At 40.2% G+C, this 26,891-nt stretch overlaps 1 protein-coding gene across 3 annotated transcripts in view; it reads right to left on the bottom strand.

Annotated features, from left to right (window-relative positions):
- LOC123750526 (methyltransferase-like protein 27) overlaps positions 1 to 26,891 on the bottom strand; it is a 251,848-nt gene that overhangs the window by 116,375 nt on the left and 108,582 nt on the right. The gene's annotated exons all lie outside the window — the stretch shown is intronic.

Genomic DNA, 26,891 nt, shown 5'->3' with positions numbered 1-26,891 from the left:
ATGTATACAATACTATCCCTGCTACAGCAGCATGTATACAATACTATCCCTGCTACAGCAGCATGTATACAATACTATCCCTGCTACAGCAGCATGTATACAATACTATCCCTGCTACAGCAGCATGTATACAGTACTATCCCTGCTACAGCAGCATGTATACAGTACTATCCCTGCTACAGCAGCATGTATACAATACTATCCCTGCTACAGCAGCATGTATACAGTACTATCCCTGCTACAGCAGCATGTATACAGTACTATCCCTGCTACAGCAGCATGTATACAATACTATCCCTGCTACAGCAGCATGTATACAATTCTATCCCTGCTACAACAGCATGTATACAATACTATCCCTGCTACAGCAGCATGTATACAATTCTATCCCTGCTACAGCAGCATGTATACAATACTATCCCTGCTACAACAGCATGTATACAATTCTATCCCAGTGTTGGAAAGTTTCCAACACTAAAACATCATTATTGTATTAACCCAAAGTAATTACTAATAACACTAACACGTAGAATTAACAGCGTTAGCGTTTACATAGTAAGACATAATTTAGCCAGAAAATTCCCAGCCATCATTATGCCAAGCGTCGACGACAGGCTAAAACATGAAATCTCCCACACATGTTGGAGAAATATTGAGTTCAGTTAATTACCCTTTCTTTTTAAAATTATTGTTCTTTATGGAGAAAATAACCATTTTGCATGCTTATGCGTACTGAGCTCGGGTATTTAACCATATTAATTATTCCAGTAAAATATTACTGTGACGTAAAGTAAAAACACGTCAACCCTTCTCGTTCAATTTGTGCAATGTTAATTAGATCAATTGCCTTACGAGAAAGGGTATTGTTATTCAATTTTTATTGGTGATTATAGTTTAGATTGTACTCCTTCTGATCCCCAAATAATGAATAATAAACCGAAATGGTTTACGTCCGAGATCGCTATGAGCGTCTCTGCGCATGCGAGACCGAGTGTGGTGGGAGGAAGGAGGCGTGATTCAAACACAATGGGTTGCGGGGTGCACACCTGCCTCCACAGACGGCAGCTATTTAATACCACCACGTGGTCTACAGTACTCAACTGTTTAATTACGCGTATTATAGTCCCAGCCCGTAATCACATGTACACAGCAGTGAACATCAGGGACTGGCAGACGCTATATCGGCAGACCTTAGTGTTCTCACACGCTCACGTTAAGTATACTTTTCTAGTTTGGTGCATTATTCAAGATTGTGTATTTGTGGATAGCCTGTTGTTATGTTACGAGAAGATTAATAACCCAATGTTAGTTGATGCTCCCCTTTTATTCCAATCTCAATGAATATTGGTATAATTCATAGCCCAATCAAATGCTACTCAAATTTCCCTGATTGCAGCATGTAGACGAGGATGTCCCAAGTTTCTTCTTTCACCTACGATGTTCACCACTAGTGTTTCTTCTTTATTGAGACCTTGTGATCACGAAGACGAGTAACGAAACGGACTTATTGAAGTCGTCTTACAGCTAAGACAAATAATGTTTCGTGGAAATTTTGAGTAAGGCTATTATTAATTTATATATATATATTTATATGTAGGATGGTCATGAGGAATAATATAACGCAATAATTTACTGCTCAGTACTCAATGAGTACATTTATTATTTCTTAGGATTTAATAATCTTTCAATATAGTGATTATTTAATATTTCATGGTTATTTTGAATCTACATTCTTGTTCAGAATTTGCCATTTTACTAACCCTTTAATGAACTAGTGACGAACCACACTGGTTCCTAGATATATATGATCTTTAGAAATAACCCGATCCCAATGTTGATATTTGAGGCTTTTACCTTTAATCAATTAATAAGACAGTCCATTCATTTCCTTTAAGTGATTGTTAAATAAGTTACCATACATAGGTACTGGTTCTAAAGTGTCGATCTTATAATCACTTCTATTTGTTTTCCCTCTTTTCTCAAAAGTGTGTGGTCTTTCAATATATATTTATCATCATAATTAATTAATTCTATATTTGAGTCAAAGTCCCAGGACCTAGATTCAGGAAGCTCTGTGTATTTCTTCGTAAGTGGGTTTGCTACGAAGGTTCCTAAGTGCGCCCTAAGAAGATGCTTAGGTGCGATTCAATAAGGTATACTTAGGAAGAAAATTGTTGGTTCACCTGCGTGCCGATAGAGGTCACTACTGTGTTTCGTTTAGCCAATCAGAGAGCAGCAACATTCTTCATATTGAAGATTTAGCGCTGGCTTATCGGAGCTCTACTGCCTCCTATTTACGTCGAATTTTCTTATAAAATTAGTATATTTCGAAGTAAAACAATGTTTTTTCAACTTCTACAGCCAGCACCGACATTGTAGTAAACAAATATGTTACATTTGTTGTTTACCTACGTAATTCTAAGAGATACTGTGTAGCTGTCCTTGTTGCTCGGAAGATGCGCTGACAATTATTGCATATATTTACTGAATTTACCCAAGGGCCACTAACTATCTAGTGACCTCGAAGAGGACAGAAAGCCGGCGGCTTGTTAAAGGGCCCGCCAATTGTCTTAATGATATTTTTTAGCTGGAATTTGGCATTTACGGCTTCAGCGGGTAGGCGGTTCCATGGGTTTATAGCCCTCTTGGTGGAAAAAAAACATCTGTTTTCAGTCCTACTTGAGAGAACATACTCTCCAACACTATATCTGTGATTGTCCTGTTATCAGTGACTTCATACCAAATGGTATGAGGTATTTTGAGCTCTGTAATTACTTCATACACTCAGGAATATTGAAAGATATTCTTGTGCTGCACCCAGATTTTGCCAGTGGAGGCTAATAGATCAGCATTAAGTATTTTGTTCTCTCCTAATTCCATGTATGACTGGCCATCCTGTGAGGTGAGGATGTTGGGTGAGCTTGTACCTGGTTTTTTATCTACACTGTGTGGTCCTTTATACAGAATAGGGAAGCAGCACATTGCTGTGTATACCTAAACATGTTTAAAAATACATTGTTTGAGAGGAGTTTTGTAGAAACTGGTAAGAGTAATTATAATATAATGTTTCCATGATTCAGTGCTTACCTCTTGTGAAAATTGCTTAGAGTTGTTTAGTCAGAGTTGATTTGTTTTTTGTATTGAGGCTAGTATTTTCTAAATTGATTCCATGTACAGTATGTCTAACCATCCTGTGAGATGGGAGTATTAGATAAACTTATAGCTAGTTTTTTATCTACACTGTGTAATATTCCATATATAATAGGGTAGCAGCACATTGCTGTGTATACCTAATCTTCTTAACAAAAAAAATCAGTAATAAAGATTTTAAATTATAGTTTGTATTATTACAAATACAGTACTGTATTATCCTTATTAAATCATGTTGACCATGGATCATTAAGATCTCATGTTGATATGTAATACAAGTCATATTTCTTTTGAACTGCTAATCCATGCTAATCATTCATTAAATTGTGCATTATGTCTCAATTTTTAACTTCCTTGGATATACTGTACAGTACAAAAAGATAGGATAAAAATAAACCAGTAATATTTCTTTCATTATATTTTTCATTTAAATAACTGCATCAATATTTTTACAGCTGACAGGATTTGTTTTCCCATACAGGTGCATTATTTGTTAAAAAAAATTTGGTTTATTGTTACACACAATGGTGCTACATAGCCTTCCCAGCTTGGTGCCTTCTTTTAATACTTACTGATTAAAAAATAAATAATAAATACATTTTATTCAGGAAAAGTACATACAGTTGATTTACAAACATAATGTTGGATTTATAGGCAGAGCTTGTACATACAATACCTAAAGCCACTAATACTCATAGCATTTCGGGCAAGGTTTGGGGGGGAAAAAAACACAGACTAAAACTTAATAGTAATCGGGATTAGGTATAAATTGTGTTGAAAGAAGGAATAAAAAATACAAAAAGGGGGTTAACATAGCATAAATCAGCAATTGCACATGTTGGTGAACAGCGTTGTTTAAAATATAGCAAGACATGGGTTGACATTTAGGAGGTAAGTTAGGTTACATGGAGTTAATTAGGCAATACTTGGTTTAACTCTTAAACTGGTTGAGAGAGGTACAGCCTTTGACATGATTCGGGAGGTCATTCCACATTCTGGGTCCCTTGATTTGTAGAGCACTTCTAGTTTGGTTACACACAGCCAAATTGATTAACAGGACACAAATTTGTGTCTTGGACACAAATTTGTTCCATGCTAAATGTAGAGGAATCAGCTGAGTATTCCTCAAATAAAATAAGTTGCCTCAGCTTATAAGGTAAATAAAATAAGCATTTCTCAAATAAGTAGCTGCCTCACCTCACTGCCTTACTGCTACATAGCCTTCCCGGCATGGTGCCTTCTTTTGATAATTACTTGTTCCACACCCAAATTGTATAACAGGAAGAGGTCTTGGACCCCTACTTCCCTCTCTCTTTTTTAATAATCTATATAGTCATAATTATAGCTTTAAGTATTCAATGAATAAAGTTTTTGACATTTTTACCCTTTTCCTTACCTAACATCATTTGTGCAGCATATTTTTATTTTATGTCTCACCCAGATTTAATTTCAAAATAAAACCAAACTAAATAAATTAGAAATGGGTATGTATAGCTAAGGTTCACCCTTACTACTAGGTGAACAGGGGCATTTGGTGATAGTAAATGATCCCATCAGGCAGGGCTCATCACCTTCTCTCATATTTCATGTTCACCAGTGTTTATTTACTTAATAACTACTGGTATAATATCTTGCTATTATAAAACTAATTCTACTATCATCAAACACATATTTACTTCAAGTTTCAAGCAGAGAATGCATATATAACTAACACGAAGGATTCCTCTTCACTAGATTCACCAGCTATAATATTTTGGTCATGTTCCAATATCATAAATCGATCCCAGTGTTATGTAGTAGAGAAAAAATGACTTATATCCAGTTTACGTAAAGCTACGAGTGGTCGAAACCACACTTAAATCCTGGAATGAACTTACGAAGGTTTTTCCACTTAGGGTAGTTAATTGAATACGGACGTAGATGCCACGAAGGCGCTAAGAAGGAAAACGCTCTTAGCTAAGAGGAAAAACCTTCGTAAGTACCTTCCTGAATCCGGCCCCAGATACCCAACATTTTGGTCAACTTCGAACCGGATAAAATAGCTAGAATAAAATAGCTACCCTTAATTTAATTTACATTATAATTAACCATTACTAATCACACTGTAGTAATTTAGGTTAAACATATCTCCTTATCTGTAGTTAGAAGCAGTGTACCACATATGTTAGCCTAACCCACACCAATTAATATGTGTTACCATTTTTAGACTATACAAATATTTCAATTTACGGCTGTCAGGAGACTGTACATTATAGCTTAAACCAAATTCAATCTATAATTACTGATTCACTCAAGTTAGTGAATTCATTAACATTTCAGGATCCAGTATGTTAATCCAAATTTCTGATTCCATAAATCAATTAATCATTACTAACCCTGATAACATTATATTCCACAATTAGAAAGTACATTCAGGTGTTTAATATCATTTACGGCAGTAGGATTCTTGCCACACAGTTAATTACTCTGTGTTCATTAAATTTCCGATACACGTAATTTCTTGCAAGTATATATATATATATATATATATATATATATATATATATATATATATATATATATGTATATATATATATATATATATATATATATATATATATATATATATATATATATATATATATATATATATATATATATATATATATATATATATATATATGCGAACATTTGGGGCACACGTGAGGAACACAAATGCGAACAAGCCTGAATGGTCCCCAGGACAATATGCAACTGAAAACTCACACCCCAGAAGTGACTCGAACCCATACTCCCAGAAGCAACGCAACTGAGTTACGACCGGACATAATGAGGTGATAGCCGAGGCTATTTGAACCACCCCACCGCCGGCACTCGGATAGTTATCTTGGGCATAGCATTTTACCAAATCACCTCATTCTTTGGGGCACACGTGAGGAACACAAATGGGAACAAGCCTGAATGGTCCCCAGGACAATATGCAACTGAAAACTCACACCCCAGAAGTGACTCGAACCCATACTCCCAGAAGCAACGCAACTGAGGTGATAGCCTCGGCTATCACCTCATTATGTCCGGTCGTGATGGTCAAGTGGATTAAGGCGTCTTGTACATACCAGTTGCGTTGCTTCTGGGAGTATGGGTTCGAGTCACTTCTGGGGTGTGAGTTTTCAGTTATATATATATATATATATATATATATATATATATATATATATATATAATCTTTGGACAACACCCACCAGTGGGACTCGAACCCAGAAAGCACAACTACCTTCCAGTAGCTGCCATAACTAGTATGCTTTAACCCACTACACCATCAGACCCTACAAAAGAAGTAGAGAGTTCGAGATATATATACATCCCAAACATCTCCACTTCCCGAGGGCACCAGATGAGTGTGGGGTTAGTCTGCATTTTTCGTCAAGCCACTGTCAATGTGAGAGAACTCGTGTCCAGCTTATAAGCCTATACTTGCATAAACCACAAGTGAAGATTAATAATCTTTGGACAACACCCACCAGTGGGACTCGAACCCAGAAAGCACAACTACCTTCCAGCTAAAAGCCTTCGTGAGAACAAGGAGATAGTTGTCAGGAGAGGTGACAAGTCGCCAATATATGTCATTCTTAAAAAAGACGAATATCTGGCGAAAATGAACATCATACTCTCTGACCAAACTAAGTTCCAAAGGGTAACGAAGGACACTACAGCCGAATTAAAAGCAAAGGTCAACAAACTGATCGAAACTGTGAACGCCAAGAAATCCGGACTCCACCTGCCAAAGATCATTGGGGAATATAAACCTGGATATGCGTATGGAAATGTCAAGACACACAAGCCTGGAAACCCACTTCGGCCAATCATTAGCCAGATACCCACACCCACGTACAGACTGGCGAAGCGACTCAACGGCCTGCTGACTCCTTATGTTCCTTGCGCCTTCAACCTGAAGTCTCCAAAGGAATTTGTTGACTTACTGCGGGGCACACGGGCCACAGGGATAAGAGCCTCGTTGGACGTAGAATCGCTGTTTACCAACGTACCTGTGGACGAGACAATCGCAATGATAGCCGACAGAGTGTATCGTGATCCAGCCTGTACTCCTCTTGACATACCAGAAAATATTCTGAGGAAACTACTCCAAGCTTGTACTAAAGAGGCACCCATCTTGAGCCCGGATGGGCACATGTATAAGCAAGTAGATGGGGTCGCCATGGGTTCTCCCCTAGGTGTCCTGTTTGCAAACTTCTACATGGGTACCATCGAGCAAAAAGTCTTAGTCGCCATGAACTTGAAACCGGCCATATACTGCAGATATGTTGACGACATTTTTACACAGGTACCTGATGTCAGACATCTGCAGGAGCTGAAGGAGGCATTTGAGCAGAGTTCCGTGCTGCGTTTCACTTACGAGATGGAAAAGGATGGGAAGCTGCCCTTTCTAGATGTAACAGTCATGGAAAATGGCGGAGGTTTCCACACTGCAGTCTACACTAAGGAAACAAACATAGGAATGTGCCTAAATGCCAACAGCGACTGCCCAGACAGGTACAAGAGGAGTGTTGTTAACGCATATGTCGACCGTGCTCTCAGCCACAGCTCAGAATGGAAGCAAGTCGACGAAGAACTCTGTAGGGTAATCCAGGTCCTAGTCAATAACGGCTTCTCCAATGGTTTCGTCGAAGACATCATAAGAAGGAAAGTGAAAAGCCATGCAACCTCTGAAGAGACAACCAACACAACACCTATACCCCCTATTAGACTATTTTACAGGAACTTCTTTTCCACAGCTCATAAAACGGAGGAAAGGGTCCTGAAAGATATTGTTAATAGAAACGTTATCCCTACAGACAAAAATCAGAGGATACAACTGACGATTTACTATAAAACCAGAAAAACGGCCAGCCTACTCATGAGAAACTCTCCAGACACAAAACAGAACGCTTTAAAAGAGACTAACGTCGTCTATGTCTTTAAATGCCCTCTTGGGGACTGTAAGCTCCAAAAAACCCAGTATATAGGCAAGACAACAACATCTCTTTCTAGGCGTTTAACGATGCATAAGCAACAGGGCTTTATTAAGGAACATATAATCTCTTCCCACAACCAAACCATCGCCAGAGAAATCCTAGTAAACAACACAGAAATCATCGATAGATACAGCGATAGCAGGCGGCTTGACGTTTGCGAGGCACTACACATCAAGAAGTCAACACCAGCAATCAACAGCCAATTATTGCACAACTATATTCTACCCACCTCAAGACTCCGCTCCAATATAGAAGCATCAAGAAATATGGACCAATAGGCTTTCTACAAACACTTCTATTCAATATCCATTGTTTCGTGTTCTGTCTTGTGTTGATGAAATTAATACCCTATTAATACCCTCTTGTTCTGTCTTGTGTTGATGAAATTAATACCCTATTAATGCCACATCTTGTTCTGTCTTGTGTTAATGCCACATCACCCCTTCCACCTCACTCAAATGTAGATATAAAATCGGAGATGCGTAAGTTCTATTCAGTTGTGTATTTGTGAACTAAAGTCTTTGAAAATGTAATAAGTTTTACGAAACGCGCTCGTGTCGCGTCAGACTAGAAATAAAAATGAATTTTGGAGAATTGATTTTTTATTTATCTCCAACAGTGAAAAGAAATGTACGAAAGATTGAGAAAATTCGTGTTAGAATTATTAATCTTACTTTTTCGGTCATATTTAATAATATATGTCTACAGGAAAGACTGCTACCAAAATATACTAATATATATATATATATATATATATATATATATATATATATATATATATATATATATATATATATATATATATATATATTAGTATATTTTGGTAGCAGTCTTTCCTGTAGACATATTTTATTAAATATGACCGAAAAAGTAAGATTAATAATTCTAACACGAATTTTCTCAATCTTTCGTACATTATGCTTCACTGTTGGAGGTAAATCAAAAATCACTTCTTCACAAATACACAACTGATTAGAACTTGCATTTCCCTGATTTTATATCTACTTTTGAGTGAGGTGGGAAGGGTGATGTGGCATTACATTTGAGTGAGGTGGGAAGGATGATGTGGCATTAGAGGATATTAATAGGGTATTAAAAGTATCAACACAAGACAGAACACGAAACAATGGATATTGAATAGAAGTGTTTGTAGAAAGCCTATTGGTCCATATTTCTTGATGCTTCTATATTGGAGCGGAGTCTTGAGGTGGGTAGAATATAGTTGTGCAATAATTGGCTGTTGATTGCTGGTGTTGACTTCTTGATGTGTAGTGCCTCGCAAACGTCAAGCCGCCTGCTATCGCTGTATCTATCGATGATTTCTGTGTTGTTTACTAGGATTTCTCTGGCGATGGTTTGGTTATGGGAAGAGATTATATGTTCCTTAATGGAGCCCTGTTGTTTATGCATCGTTAAACGCCTAGAAAGAGATGTTGTTGTCTTGCCTATATACTGGGTTTTTTGGAGCTTACAGTCCCCAAGTGGGCATTTGAAGGCATAGACGACGTTAGTCTCTTTTAAAGCGTTCTGTTTCGTGTCTGGAGAGTTTCTCATGAGTAGGCTGGCCGTTTTTCTGGTTTTATAGTAAATCGTCAGTTGTATCCTCTGATTTTTGTCTGTAGGGATAACGTTTCTATTAACAATATCTTTCAGGACCCTTTCCTCTGTTTTATGAGCTGTGGAAAAGAAGTTCCTGTAAAATAGTCTAATAGGGGGTATAGGTGTTGTGTTAGTTGTCTCTTCAGAGGTTGCATGGCTTTTCACTTTCCTTCTTATGATGTCTTCGATGAAACCATTGGAGAAGCCGTTATTGACTAGAACCTGCCTTACCCTACAGAGTTCTTCGTCGACTTGCTTCCATTCTGAGCTGTGGCTGAGAGCACGGTCGACGTATGCGTTAACAACACTCCTCTTGTACCTGTCAGGGCAGTCGCTGTTGGCATTTAGGCACATTCCTATGTTTGTTTCCTTTGTGTAGACTGCAGTGTGCAAACCTCCGCCCTTTTCCATGACTGTTACATCTAGAAAAGGCAGCTTCCCATCCTTTTCCGTCTCGTAAGTGAAACGCAGCACGGAACTCTGCTCAAATGCCTCCTTCAGCTCCTGCAGATGTCTGACATCAGGTACCTGTGTAAAAATGTCGTCAACATACCTGCAGTATATGGCCGGTTTCAAGTTCATGTCGACTAAGACTTTTTGCTCGATGGTACCCATGTAGAAGTTTGCAAACAGGACACCTAGGGGAGAACCCATAGCGACCCCATCTACTTGCTTATACATATGCCCATCCGGGCTCAAGAAGGGTGCCTCTTTAGTACAAGCTTGGAGTAGTTTCCTCAGAATACTTTCTGGCATGTCAAGAGGAGTACAGGCTGGATCACGATACACTCTGTCGGCTATCATTCCGATTGTCTCGTCCACAGGTACGTTGGTAAACAGCGATTCTACGTCCAACGAGGCTCTTATCCCTGTGGCCCGTGCGCCCCGCAGTAAGTCCACAAATTCCTTTGGAGACTTCAGGCTGAAGGCGCAAGGAACATAAGGAGTCAGCAGGCCATTGAGTCGCTTTGCCAATCTGTACGTGGGTGTGGGTATCTGGCTAATGATTGGCCGAAGTGGGTTTCCAGGCTTGTGCGTCTTGACATTTCCATACGCATATCCAGGTTTATATTCCCCAATGATCTTTGGCAGGTGGAGTCCGGATTTCTTGGCGTTCACAGTTTCGATCAGTTTGTTGACCTTTGCTTTTAATTCGGCTGTAGTGTCCTTCGTTACCCTTTGGAACTTAGTTTGGTCAGAGAGTATGATGTTCATTTTCGCCAGATATTCGTCTTTTTTAAGAATGACATATATTGGCGACTTGTCACCTCTCCTGACAACTATCTCCTTGTTCTCGCGAAGGCTTTTAGCTGCCGCTCTAAGCTCGGGGGACAGTATGGTGCTTCTGTAGTTGCCTCGATTCTTTCCTCCTTCTGCAATAAGTTCTGCTTGTAAGGTATCTTTGGTAGTGACCTTCTTTTGTGTCTCGAGGTCGAATATGTCGTCCAACAGAATTTCCAACTCCAATTTTCAACGTATGTTGACGACATTTTTACACAGGTACCTGATGTCAGACATCTGCAGGAGCTGAAGGAGGCATTTGAGCAGAGTTCCGTGCTGCGTTTCACTTACGAGACGGAAAAGGATGGGAAGCTGCCTTTTCTAGATGTAACAGTCATGGAAAAGGGCGGAGGTTTCCACACTGCAGTCTACACAAAGGAAACAAACATAGGAATGTGCCTAAATGCCAACAGCGACTGCCCTGACAGGTACAAGAGGAGTGTTGTTAACGCATACGTCGACCGTGCTCTCAGCCACAGCTCAGAATGGAAGCAAGTCGACGAAGAACTCTGTAGGGTAAGGCAGGTTCTAGTCAATAACGGCTTCTCCAATGGTTTCATCGAAGACATCATAAGAAGGAAAGTGAAAAGCCATGCAACCTCTGAAGAGACAACTAACACAACACCTATACCCCCTATTAGACTATTTTACAGGAACTTCTTTTCCACAGCTCATAAAACAGAGGAAAGGGTCCTGAAAGATATTGTTAATAGAAACGTTATCCCTACAGACAAAAATCAGAGGATACAACTGACGATTTACTATAAAACCAGAAAAACGGCCAGCCTACTCATGAGAAACTCTCCAGACACGAAACAGAACGCTTTAAAAGAGACTAACGTCGTCTATGCCTTCAAATGCCCACTTGGGGACTGTAAGCTCCAAAAAAACCAGTATATAGGCAAGACAACAACATCTCTTTCTAGGCGTTTAACGATGCATAAACAACAGGGCTCCATTAAGGAACATATAATCTCTTCCCATAACCAAACCATCGCCAGAGAAATCCTAGTAAACAACACAGAAATCATCGATAGATACAGCGATAGCAGGCGGCTTGACGTTTGCGAGGCACTACACATCAAGAAGTCAACACCAGCAATCAACAGCCAAATATTGCACAACTATATTCTACCCACCTCAAGACTCCGCTCCAATATAGAAGCATCAAGAAATATGGACCAATAGGCTTTCTACAAACACTTCTATTCAATATCCATTGTTTCGTGTTCTGTCTTGTGTTGATACTTTTAATACCCTATTAATATCCTCTAATGCCACATCATCCTTCCCACCTCACTCAAATGTAATGCCACATCACCCTTCCCACCTCACTCAAAAGTAGATATAAAATCAGGGAAATGCAAGTTCTAATCAGTTGTGTATTTGTGAAGTCTTTGAAAATGTAATAAGTTTTACGAAACGCGCCCGTGTCGCGTCAGACTAGAAATAAAAATGAATTTTGGAGAAGTGATTTTTGATTTACCTCCAACAGTGAAGCATAATGTACGAAAGATTGAGAAAATTCGTGTTAGAATTATTAATCTTACTTTTTCGGTCATATTTAATAAAATATGTCTACAGGAAAGACTGCTACCAAAATATACTAATATATATATATATATATATATATATATATATATATATATATATATAGAGAGAGAGAGAGAGAGAGAGAGAGAGGGAGAGGCCTATTAGGGGACGGACGTGTGGCGGAGGAGCTGCTGCCTTCTCAGCCATTACCCTGAGACATCTTGGCCTCACCGTACCAAGACTCAACCATATTCACCGTGAATACACCAAGCAGACGTGGGAGTGGCCGGAAGTGCCCACGGTGTACCATCTATGTGAAAACTTATCAAAACAGGTGGGTTGGCAGTGTGGAGTCATAGAGGCTGTAGTGAGGGGCCAGGATGGACCCTGCAGGCCTCCCATAGTGAGGGGAGGTGGGGAGTGAGTGAGGGGTGTTGTGTGGTCAGGAGAGAGAGGTGGGGGTTACGCGTGTGCCAAATAGTGTTTTGTGTTTTTCTTTTTTGAAAGTTTTGTTGAACAAGTTACGTTGTCAGCGATAATTGGCGCAACATATCTATCATATTGTGAGTACATCACACGTGCAGTGAGTCAGATTACAAGTGTGTGATTCATTCATTATTGTGCAGTGATATACGGGGGAATTATACCAGTGTTAGTGTCGCCCTGACCCCCGCCCCCACCCAGCGCCCAGGCCGGGAAGTACCTGCTCTCCCCCTCCTACCCACCCCACCACGTCGCCTCCCCACCCACGAGGCCACCTTGCCACCCGCCCATAGAAGCCGGGAGGCTCCCATGTGTGTCTACGCCACCCACCCACCCAATGTATACCCACATATTGTGTAGTGGGTGTATACCCACACTTTGTATAGAGGTGGTATATGTATTACCACTCACCTGAGTAGTAAGTGCCACGGCCAGCTGATCACCCCCCCCAGTCTCCCACCGCCGCCCACCCTCCAGTCTCCACCCGCCGTCCACCTTCCCGCCCAGCGCCCGCCCAGCGCCCGCCCATGTCGCAGCTCTCAACAGATAGCCAGGCTTCTCCAAGCCAAGATGAGCCATCAAGCAGGGGTAGACAAGGTAGATGTCAGACGTGTGACCGGGTATGCTATATCCGGTTGAGTGACGATAATGTGCGCCTTCATTACCACAACGGAGCCAAGTGTTTGGGTTCTGGGCGCCCTCCCAGGGAGAACACCAATCAACAGCCCACACTGCCCGTAAGGCAAAACACCTCCCAGACCTTCTTCCCACAGAAAATTTATTAGAAGCTATCAAAGCAACATCGGCCAGAACCTTGCAACACATCCCTAAAGCAGCCCACCCCCATGCAGCAGCCAAATTATCTGCCCTCCTGAGAAAGGTCAACGACTCTCCTGGAACGACCCAAACATGGCACAACCTCCTACTGTTTGGCAACATATGTCACCTTTGCTGCCTCAGTCATCAAAGCTATAAATGATTTTCCCAGGGAGGACAACCAGGTGCGCCTTCCCACTCGCGCGAGAAACACCCACGGCAGGATGAGCAACAGTGGCATATCCGAGACATCAAAAATCAGAACATCAGTCACCAAGAAAATAGAAGAAGGAAACACTATTGGCGCAATACGAGTCATCACCAGAGAGGACTCAATTGCCGACAGAGATGCCGCAACAGCTCAAGCCCTAAGGGAGAAACACCCACCCAGGGCTCCGCGTGAGGACGACATTGTACAAGTGGGGGCTACCGGAGCAGAACCTCTCTGGGTGGCTGAATCTGTGGTCCATAAAGCAGCCATGTCCTTCCCTACAGAATCAGCAGGTGGGTTCACAGGACTAAAACCCAACCACCTCAAGCAAATGCTCAACCCTGCACTGGGTGACATTGCAAAGAACCTCTTGGTGGAACTAACCAGATTCACCAACACATGTCTAGCTGGCAACATACCAGCGTCCATAAGACCTATCTTTTTTGGAGCATCTCTCTGTGCTCTAAAGAAAAAGGATGGAGGGATCAGGCCAATAGCTGTGGGCAATTCTCTCCGGCGTCTCGTCGCAAAGGCAGCTGCAAGAACAGTTAGTGATGCAGTGGCCAACATGCTGAAGCCAAAACAGCTCGGGTTTGGCATTCCACAAGGGTGTGAGGCGGCAGCCCATGCAGCTCGAGCCTTCATCGCCAACATCACAGACGAAAAGGCCCTTATCAAGCTAGATTTAAAAAATGCCTTCAATTTAGTGCGGAGGGATGCTGTACTCCGTGCGGTTCATAGTCATTTCCCTTCCCTCTACCCTTTTGTACATTCATGCTACAGTATGGATCTTAAGCTACTTTTTGGCGAACATGAAATTGACTCGCGAGAAGGCGTCCAACAGGGTGACCACCTTGCTCCTCCTTTTCTGCTTAGTCATCAAACAAGTCACAGAGGTCCTGTCCAGCGAGCTTAACATCTGGTTCTTGGATGATGGTACCCTAGCTGGTTCCCAAGACTCCCTCCTGGAGGACATCAGAAAAATCCAGGAGCAAGGTGCAGTTTTAGGCCTCACCCTGAACCCTTCTAAATGTGAAATAATATGTTCCAACCAGGGCATCGTAGAGAGAATAGAGGGTCTTCTGCCAAATATCCATAAAACTAAACCTGAAGACAGCACACTCCTAGGAGCTCCCCTGGGGTTGAAAGCCATCGATGAAGTCCTTGATAAGAAAATCGCCGACCTTAAGAGGATGGATGGGAGGATTGAGGATATTGATGCTCATGATGCACTCTACCTCATCACCAGATGTCTGTCCCTCCCCAGATTAACCTACTTTCTGAGGTGTTCACCATCTTACAGTAGCCAAAAACTAAGTGAGTATGATCGGTTACTGAAATCAATGCTAGAAAAAGCCCTTAACCTCTCTCTGGATGACCTACAGTGGAAACAAGCCTCTCTTCCCGTAAGACTTGGGGGCCTCGGAGTTCGAACAGCAACGCAAATCGCTGTTCCAGCCTTCCTGTCCTCCTTATCAGCATCCGACGATCTTGTGAAGGAAATTCTACCTGCCCACTTACATCAGCTGGCAGGTGTACATGATCCCAATTTTACACACTGTGCCACAGAGTGGGCCTCTCATGCAGGCCAATCACCTCAACCACCATCCCCAAAAGCCCACAAGCAATCCAGCTGGGATGGTCCCATTGTAGACCAAGTTGCTGCAGAGTGCCTGGGTGCTGCAACACCACAACACGACATTGCTCGCCTCACAGCAGTAGCAGCACCACATGCAGGGGATTTCCTGTTAGCAACCCCAATGTCGGCAACTGGCACGCGTCTCACACCACACACCCTCCGCCTTGCTGCCCCAATCCACACCAGATATAGGTGTATTTGCAGCGAGGTGGTGGCTGACAGGTACGGCCACCATGGCCTACTCTGCCAAAGCACAGGGGGATGGCACTCGAGGCACAGTGAAGTTAACGACATCATCAAGAGGAGCCTCACCACAGCTGGATGCCCAGCTGAAAGAGAGCCCCGTTACCTAACGCCCCGTAACTCTGATGCTCTTATTGGTCGCCCGGATGGTATCACAGTGAACCCCTGGAAGAATGGCAAGCAGTTGGTATGGGACTACACGTGCGTATCAACCCTGGCTAACACCTACATTAACCTCAGTGTTGCACAACCAGGTGGCGCTGCCACCCACAGAGAAGCAGCCAAATCCCGTAAGTATAGAGAACTGGATCACCACTACAATTTTGTCCCCATTGCTTCTGAGACGCTCGGCGCCTGGGGTAAAAGTGCTACCAGTTTTTTGAAGGAACTGGGTTCTAGGCTCATTGAAACAACAAGGGACCCGAGAGCTGCAAGCTTTCTTTTCCAGCGCCTCAGTGTGGCGATACAGAGGGGAAATGCGCACTGCATCCAGGGTTCCTGCCCGCCATCTGAGGAGCTGGAGGAACTCGACAACCTATGACAACCATCTTTGTAACCCATATGTAACTCCTTTTTTGTAACAAAGTTCAAATAAAGTAAATATATATGTGTACATACAAAAGAATGGGGGTGGTAGGAGAAGATAATATTAGTGTTCAGTGAGAAACCACAAGGTCTCCTCTGAATACTTTTTATTTTCTTCTCCGAGGCTATGGGTCCCCACATTGGCACCAGAGGTGGTACCCTCACAAACTTTTATATATATATATATATATATATATATATATATATATATATATATATATATATATATATATATATATATATATATATATATATATATATACATATATATATATATATATATATCACAAAAACACTGATCCAAGTATGCAGAATAACCACATGTGAAAAATAGAAAATGCTTAATGCGTTTTTGGCTAATTCGCCTTCATCAGAGCAAAGTAGAATGAAGATAAGATTGCTGATCAGAACTTTATATCCGCCTGGGCAGATCACCTGACCACCATAAATAAGTGGAGGAAAGGAATTATAAGAAAGAAGGTAACTGCAGAAGGCCTATTGGCCCATACGAGGCAGCTCCTATTAATATCTCCAAGTGCCATACGTGTTAAATGATTGCTATATTATTTTGACGTGCTATATTGAGGCTTAAATAGGGATCCAACTTGTACATACCGGGGCTCACATTAAGGCTGTTGTTACCATGATCAGAGCAGACTCGATCACGTTTCGTTCAACAAAATCCATACTTTTAACAATACATTTTGCCCTTGTGAAGTCAATAGAATGATTATATGAACTGGAATGTAAATACAATGCACTGGATTGCTGGGCTGTACGAATAGCATATGAATGCTGTTTTAAACGCGAGGAAAGAGATTTACCTGTCTGGCCGATGTAAACACATGCACACTCATTACAAGGGATGGAATACACACAACCTGCTACAGACGAGGGCGAGTTCGTAATTAACATGGAATTAACTGTATTATCATTTTTGAACACTAGATTAATATAAGGTTCTTCAGGGCTGGGGCAAGATTTACTAGACCCTCAGAATATGGTAATACCAACGAATTTTTCAGTTCTGGTTTAGACTTAGTAGTCTGTTTGTAGAAAGTCCTTTTTGCTTGACCAAACGCAAGATCCAAGATCGATTTTGGGTATTTTAACTTCTTCCCAATTTCAAATATATTTGCTATTTCTTCATCGAAAAATTCCGGACTGCAAACTCTCAGTGCTCTGAGAAACATACCAGAAAAAAACTGCCCGCTTGACCTGAACATGATGATTTGAATAGAAATGTACATACGAGCACACATTGGTAGGTTTCCTATACACATTGAATTTGAAACTCCTACCAATTCTATGAATCATGATGTCTAAAAAAGGCAGAACACCATTCACTTCGTTCTCAATTGTGAATTTAATTGACGGAACCAGCGAATTAATTTGATTGAGAAAATCAGTTTCGTCATGATTAACCGGCCACAGGCACAAAATATCGTCAACGTACCTGTACCAAAGCAAATTTGAGGGTAAAATCCTGGGAAGGAAATTTGTTTCGAAACATTCCATGTACAGATTGCTCAAAACAGGGAAGAGGGGATTACCCATCGCCATGCCAAATGTTCGTTTATAAAATGAATCATTAAAGCTGAAATAATTATCTTTAATGCACAATTTTATAAGTCCAATAATGGTGTTAAAAGGCAAAGTTAAATTATACCTTGGGAGTAGATCCCGTAAGAATGACAACAGATCATCAACAGGAACCCTAGTGAACAGAGCCGTCACATAAAACTCACAAGTTTAAAATCATAATTTAATTTCAAACTAGACAACTTGTTAACCAAGTCCAAGTTGTTTGTTATGTGTGAGTTGGAAATGGAACCTACTACTGGAGACAAGACTTGGACAAGCCATTTGGAAAGTCTATATGCCACAGATCCAACAGAACTAATAATAGGTCTTGAAGGATTATTCGGTTTGTGTGTTTTAATAAGCCCATATAGATATGGGAGAGAAGGGGAACGACTTAAAAACTTAGGAATCAACTCCTTATCGTTCTTGAGCACGGTTTTGAGAGTTTTGTTGAAATGAGCAATAACTCTTTCAATAGGGTCACTATTAACAGGTAAGTAAGTGTCTCTGTCCTCCAATAACTGGTTCATTTTTTGGACGTAGTCTTCTTTGTCCATGATGACAACAGCATTGGATTTATCAGCTTTAGTGATATGTAGAGAGTTATCTTTTTTGAGGGTTTTGAACGCTCGCATAAACCTCATTGGACAATTAGACACAGTACCCTTAAGTAAAGAACCGTACACCATTCCCTTGCAAATATTGATGTCATCAGCTGAAATCTCACTAGATTTCTCCAAATTGCAAAAACTTTTGGCAATATTTACATAATTCACATCTCTATTTGATATGGAGAAACTCAGACCGTAACCAAGAGCAGTCATCATATCATTATCAAGTTGTTTACTAGAGAGATTAATAACAAAGTCAGTGTTGGCATGTTTATTCCAATCACTTTGTTGAATGAGCCTATTTAATTTTGAATCAAGCTTCGTACTTACATTCGTGCAGGCAGATCTCATAGCGGTGTAACAATAATCCATCATCGGGCGATTCCATTCCAAGGGTACAGCTTGAGAAAATGAATACTTACGGCTGTTCAATACCTTAAAACATTCCCGTACTTCGAATTTAAGCAAATCAATATTTTTACCAAGCACTAAGCGGGAAATCTCATCAAACGGTCGGTCAGCTAATTTCACCACACTGTTGGAGGATAGGGAACGGGGAAGCACTTGTTCACTGAGACATTTTCTAAGAAAACGAAGACGGATTTTTAACGTATAGGATTTCACTAAAGCAGAACGAAAATTAGAAACAAAAGGTTTAAGATGAAGGCGAATTAGCCGAAAACGCTAAAAAGATGCTCTGATGAAGGCGATTTAGCAGAAAACGCGTTAAGCATTTTCTATGTTTCACATGTGGTTATTCTGCATATATATATATATATATATACATATATATATATACATATATATATATATATATATATATATATATATATATATATATATATATATATATATATATATATATATATATATATATATATATATATATATATATGCAATTGACGATCACAAAACACTGATCATTTTATGCGGAAAATCCACAGAGAAATATGAAATGAGGTGAACCTCAATTACACCTCATTTCATATTTCTCTGTGGATTTTCCGCATATATATATATATATATATATATATATATATATATATATATATATATATATATATATATATATATATATATATATATATATATATATATATATATATATATATATATATATATATATATATATATATATATATATATATATATATGAAGAGACAACCAACACAACACCTATACCCCCTATTAGACTATTTTACAGGAACTTCTTTTCCACAGCTCATAAAACGGAGGAAAGGGTCCTGAAAGATATTGTTAATAGAAACGTTATCCCTACAGACAAACATCAGAGGATACAACTGACGATTTACTATAAAACCAGAAAAACGGCCAGCCTACTCATGAGAAACTCTCCAGACACAAAACAGAACGCTTTAAAAGAGACTAACGTCGTCTATGCCTTCAAATACCCTCTTGGGGACTGTAAGCTCCAAAAAAAACAGTATATAGGCAAGACAACAACATCTCTTTCTAGGCGTTTAACGATGCATAAGCAACAGGGCTCCATTAAGGAACATATAATCTCTTCCCACAACCAAACCATCGCCAGAGAAATCCAAGTAAACAACACAGAAATCATCAATAGATACAGCGATAGCAGGCAGCTTGACGTTTACGAAGCACTACACATCAAGAAGTCAACACCAGCAATCAACAGCCAATTAATGCACAACTATATTCTACCCACCTCAAGACTCCGCTCCAATATAGAAGCATCAAGAAATATGGACCAATAGGCTTTCTACAATCACTTCTATTCAATACCCATTGTTTCATGTTCTGGCTTGTGTTGATGAAATTAATACCTTATTAAATACCACCTCACTCAAATGTAGATATAAACAAAATCGGAGATGTGTAAGTTCTATTCAGTTGTGTATGTGTTAACTAAAGTCTTTGAAAATGTAATAAGTTTTACGAAACGCGCTCAAGTGTCGAGTCAGACTAGAAATAAAAATGAATTTTGGAGAGTTGATTTTTGAATTACCTCCAACAGTGAAAAGAAATGTACGAAAGATTGAGAAAATTCGTGTTAGAATTATTAATCTTACTTTTTCGGTCATATTTAATAATATATGTCTACAGGAAAGACTGCTACCAAAATATACTAATATTAAAGCGCACGACCCAGCAGCAAGGAATCAAGCCTTCACGATAAAATATCGCCAGGATCTGATTCGTGATCAGATATACAAGGCAGAGAATGAAATCAAAGACAACAAAACGCAACTACTTCATGCTACAAACGAGTAGAGAAATAGCAACATCGACGAAAGTATCCGTACCCGCATTGAACAACACCTCGACATCCTCACAGACCGACATCATCTCAGCACTGAAACAAGGATTATCAAGAAACTAACAACATTATATGGAGGACCTATGGCAATTCCACGACCAAGAGATGGCTTCCTGAACCTTGCAGGAATTAACCTCACTGAGGACCAAGTCATTCTCCTAAATCTGAGCATAAACTGTCACGTTATGTCCAGACCGAGTGAGATGGCCCGGAAAGTAGAGTTGGAAATTCTGTTGGACGACATATTCGACCTCGAGACACAAAAGAAGGTCACTACCAAAGATACCTTACAAGCAGAACTTATTGCAGAAGGAGGAAAGAATCGAGGCAATTACAGAAGCACCATACTGTCCCCCGAGCTCAAAGCGGCAGCTAAAAGCCTTCGTGAGAACAAGGAGATAGTTGTCAGGAGAGGTGACAAGTCGCCAATATATGTCATTCTTAAAAAAGACGAATATCTGGCGAAAATGAACCTCATACTCTCTGACCAAACTAAATTCCAAAGGGTAACGAAGGACACTACAGCCGAATTGAAAGCAAAGGTCAACAAACTGATCGAAACTGTGAACGCCAAGAAATCCGGACTCCACCTGCCAAAGATCATTGGGGAATATAAACCTGGATATGCGTATGGAAATGTCAAGACACACAAGCCTGGAAACCCACTTCGGCCAATCATTAGCCAGATACCCACACCCACGTACAGACTGGCGAAGCGACTCAACGGCCTGCTGACTCCGTATGTTCCTTGCGCCTTCAGCCTGAAGTCTCCAAAGGAATTTGTTGACTTACTGTGGGGCACACGGGCCACAGGGATAAGAGCCTCGTTGGACGTAGAATCGCTGTTCACTAACGTACTAGTGGACGAGACAATCGGGATGATAGCCGACAAAGTGTATCGTGATCCAGCCTGTACTCCTCTTGACATACCAGAAAATATCCTAAGGAAACTACTCCAAGCTTGTACTAAAGAGGCACCCTTCTTGAGCCCGGATGGGCACATGTGTAAGCAAGTAGATGGGGTCGCCATGGGTTCTCCCCCAGGTGTGCTGTTTGCAAACTTCTACATGGGTACCATCGAGCAAAAAGTCTTAGTCGACATGAACATGAAACCAGCCATATACTGCAGTTATGTTGACGACATTTTTACACAGGTACCTGATGTCAGACATCTGCAGGAGTTGAAGGAGGCATTTGAGCGGAGTTCCGTGCCGCGTTTCACTTACGAGATGGAAAAGGATGGGAAGCTGCCCTTTCTAGATGTAACAGTCATGGAAAAGAGCGGAGGTTTCCACACTGCTGTCTACACTAAGGAAACGAACATAGGAATGTGCCTAAATGCCAAAAGCGACTGCCCAGATAGGTACAAGAGGAGTGTTGTTAACGCATATGTCGACCGTGCTCTCAGCCACAGCTCAGAATGGAAGCAAGTCGACGAAGAACTCTGTAGGGTAAGGCAGGTCCTAGTCAACAACGGCTTCTCCAATGGTTTCGTCGAAGACATCATAAGAAGGAAAGTGAAACGCCATGCAACCTCTGAAGAGACAACCAACACAACACCTATACCCCCTATTAGACTATTTTACAGGAACTTCTTTTCCACAGCTCATAAAACGGAGGAAAGGGTCCTGAAAGATATTGTTAATAGAGACGTTATCCCTACAGACAAAAATCAGAGGATACAACTGACGATTTACTATAAAACCAGAAAAACGGCCAGCCTACTCATGAGAAACTCTCCAGACACAAAACAGAACGCTTTAAAAGAGACTAACGTCGTCTATGCCTTCAAATGCCCACTTGGGGACTGAAAGCTCCAAAAAACCCAGTATATAGGCAAGACAACAACATCTATTTCTAGGCGTTTAACGATGCATAAGCAACAGGGCTCCATTAAGGAACATATAATCTCTTCCCACAACCAAACCATCGCCAGAGAAATCCTAGTAAACAACACAGAAATCATCGATAGATACAGCGATAGCAGGCGGCTTGACGTTTGCGAGGCATTACACATCAAGAAGTCAACACCAGCAATCAACAGCCAATTAATGCACAACTATATTCTACCCACCTCAAGACTCCGCTCCAATATAGAAGCATCAAGAAATATGGACCAATAGGCTTTCTACAATCACTTCTATTCAATACCCATTGTTTCATGTTCTGGCTTGTGTTGATGAAATTAATACCTTATTAAATACCACCTCACCCCATCCACCTCACTCAAATGTAGATATAAACAAAATCGGAGATGTGTAAGTTCTATTCAGTTGTGTATGTGTTAACTAAAGTCTTTGAAAATGTAATAAGTTTTACGAAACTCGCCCAAGTGTCGCGTCAGACTAGAAATAAAAATGAATTTTGGAGAATTGATTTTTGAATTACCTCCAACAGTGAAAAGAAATGTACGAAAGATTGAGAAAATTCGTGTTAGAATTATTAATCTTACTTTTTCGGTCATATTTAATAATATATGTCTACAGGAAAGACTGCTACCAAAATATACTAATATATATATATATATATATATATATATATATATATATATATATATATATATATATATATATATATATATATATATATATATATATATATATATATATATATATATATATATATATATATATATATATATATATATATATATATATATATATATATATATATATACATATATATGTTTCATTGAATATGACCGCATATTCTGTATTTATTATTTTCTGGTTTAGGGCTTCTATCCCTCTAACTATTTTCTTAGCATCAGGGCTTAATTGAAATAGGAGTTCTCCAAAACTCATTTTCGTACTTTTAAGGTGAAGAAAAGAAGTGATTTACTATAGAGTGTATTACACTTATTTGTATAATTTGCACGACGTCTCGAACCTCCATGGTTCATTCTCAAGTGAACAGATCTTACAATACTAGTTGATTTTATACCCGCATTAGGTCAGGTGATAATACAATGAAGGTGAAAACATGGGGGGATACATAAGGGATAAACATAGGGGCTGCAGAAGGCTTATTGGCCCATACGAGGCATCTCCTATCTAAACACAAAGATTAATCCAGTGTAATTGGCCTGTTATGTTGGACATTGTCTTCTGTGTTGGCATCGATATGTTCTCGTCTTGTCCTTACTCTCATGGTGGGTAGAGTAAATAGTTCCGTGATTTGGGTGTTCATGGTAGGTCGCTCTATTCTTATGTGAATTGCCTCAAGCATTTGTAATCTTCTTGAATCTTGGGTTTTGTCTATTATGCAAGTATTCTTGTTCAACATTTCTCTTGTTAGAGTAATGTCATGGGCTTGTCTCATGTGATTCCTAGGGGCACCAGATTGAAGATGGCATGTCAAACGCCTCGTCAGCTTGGTCGACGTCATACCTATGTACTTACATTGAAGGTTACATCCTTCGTGGGGGCAAGTGTACATGTATACAATGCTTGACTGCTGTAGAGGGTTCTCCGTCGGCTTCGGGCTGTTTTTGATAAGGAGTTCGGAAGTCTTCTTGGTTTTGTAGAATATTATCAGGTTTATGTTTTGGTTAGGAGTAGTGCTTTTTACTCCTTTACGGATTATTTCTTTCATTATTCTTTCCTCTTTTATATGTTCACTGTGCATGGTTGATTTGTAATATAATTTTTTTGGGGGTGTTGTGGTTTCTGTTCTAGGTTCTGAATTATACCAACGGTCCAAGTGTCTTCTTATAGCAGCGTTTATTTCCGCGTTGCTATATCCGTTGTTCACCAATACCTGAGTTACTCTTTCAAACTCTCTACTCACGTTGCTCCATTCAGAGCAGTGGGTAAGCGCTCGACGAATATAAGCATTGAGAACACTGGCTTTGTATCTTTGGGGGCACTCACCTCTACCGTTCAGGCATAATCCTATGTTGGTGGGCTTGGTATATACGTTGGTGCTTAAAGAGGTTCCTGTTTTTGATATTAGTACATCCAAGAATGGCAGACTGTTATTTTCACTATTTTCATGTGTAAATCGGAGTACTGACTCTCTCTCTAGGTGTCTTTTTAGGTCAATTAGTTCATCTGAGTCTTTTACTATTACGAATATGTCATCTACATAACGGCAGTATACAGTTGGTTTTTGTCTGCTACTGAAGACCCTATCTTCGATGGTTCCCATATAAAAATTAGCAAATAAAACTCCTAAGGGGGAGCCCATTGCTACTCCGTCTATTTGTAAATACATGTCTCCTTGTGGACTGATGAAAGGGGCTTCCTTTGTACATGCTTCGAGAAGACTTTTCAAGTGTGGCTCAGGTATGTCTAATTTGGGGGTGCTCTCGTCTCTGTATACTCTGTCCAGTATCATTCCTATGGTTGTGTCGACTGGGACGTTGGTAAAAAGGGATTCAACGTCCAGGGAAGCGATGATTCCATCGGGCTGGGTAGATTTGATCAATTCTAGGAAATCTGCTGATGATTGTAGACTAAACTTACTTGGAGTGTATGGAGTTAGGAGTTCATTGAGTTTCTTTGCCAGGTGATAAGTTGGGGTTGGTATTTGGCTGATTATAGGGCGTAGTGGGTTACCTGGTTTATGCGTCTTAACATTGCCGTAGGCATATCCTAAGCCATAGTCGCCTTGAAGTTTATTGAAATGCACACTACCTTTCTTTGCGTTGATTGCTGTAATTGTTTTGTTTACTTTCCGCTTAAGGTCTTCTACGGGGTTCCTCGTGATTCGTTGAAATTTGGAGTCGTCACTTAGGATGTCGCTAATTTTGTTCATGTATTCATGGGTAGGAATCAATACATATGCTGCTGTTTTGTCGGCTTTTCTTATTGTTACGTCTTTCAGATTTTTTAGTTGTTTCGCTGCTTCTTTGAGTCGTGGGGTTAAGATTGTAGATGAATATGTTCCTCGTTTTTTCCCTGCTTCTGCAAGTAGTTCAGCTTGAAGTGTGTCAGTGGTGATGACTTTTTTGTTGTCTTCTAGCTTATGGATATCGTCCAGAAGCAAAGACACTCCGTAAGTTAACATCCCTAAACGGTGGACAGCTAAAAATCCCTCGTCCTAAAGATGGCTACTTTAACCTGACTTCTTATGATCTTACCCAGGACCAACGAGACCTCTTAAATCTTGGTCTAAATTGTCAATTCTTATCTAAACCAAAGGTGCATCAAAAACGCCTGGAAATCGAAATGCTTCTGGACGATATCCATAAGCTAGAAGACAACAAAAAAGTCATCACCACTGACACACTTCAAGCTGAACTACTTGCAGAAGCAGGGAAAAAACGAGGAACATATTCATCTACAATCTTAACCCCACGACTCAAAGAAGCAGCAAAACAACTAAAAAATCTGAAAGACGTAACAATAAGAAAAGCCGACAAAACAGCAGCATATGTATTGATTCCTACCCATGAATACATGAACAAAATTAGCGACATCCTAAGTGACGACTCCAAATTTCAACGAATCACGAGGAACCCCGTAGAAGACCTTAAGCGGAAAGTAAACAAAACAATTACAGCAATCAACGCAAAGAAAGGTAGTGTGCATTTCAATAAACTTCAAGGCGACTATGGCTTAGGATATGCCTACGGCAATGTTAAGACGCATAAACCAGGTAACCCACTACGCCCTATAATCAGCCAAATACCAACCCCAACTTATCACCTGGCAAAGAAACTCAATGAACTCCTAACTCCATACACTCCAAGTAAGTTTAGTCTACAATCATCAGCAGATTTCCTAGAATTGATCAAATCTACCCAGCCCGATGGAATCATCGCTTCCCTGGACGTTGAATCCCTTTTTACCAACGTCCCAGTCGACACAACCATAGGAATGATACTGGACAGAGTATA

This window comes from Procambarus clarkii, chromosome 72, assembly GCF_040958095.1.
Source record: "Procambarus clarkii isolate CNS0578487 chromosome 72, FALCON_Pclarkii_2.0, whole genome shotgun sequence".
Lineage (NCBI taxonomy): Eukaryota > Metazoa > Arthropoda > Malacostraca > Decapoda > Cambaridae > Procambarus > Procambarus clarkii.
The sequence above is the reverse complement of the archived record's forward strand: the minus strand, read 5'-3'. Positions and strand labels throughout refer to the sequence as shown.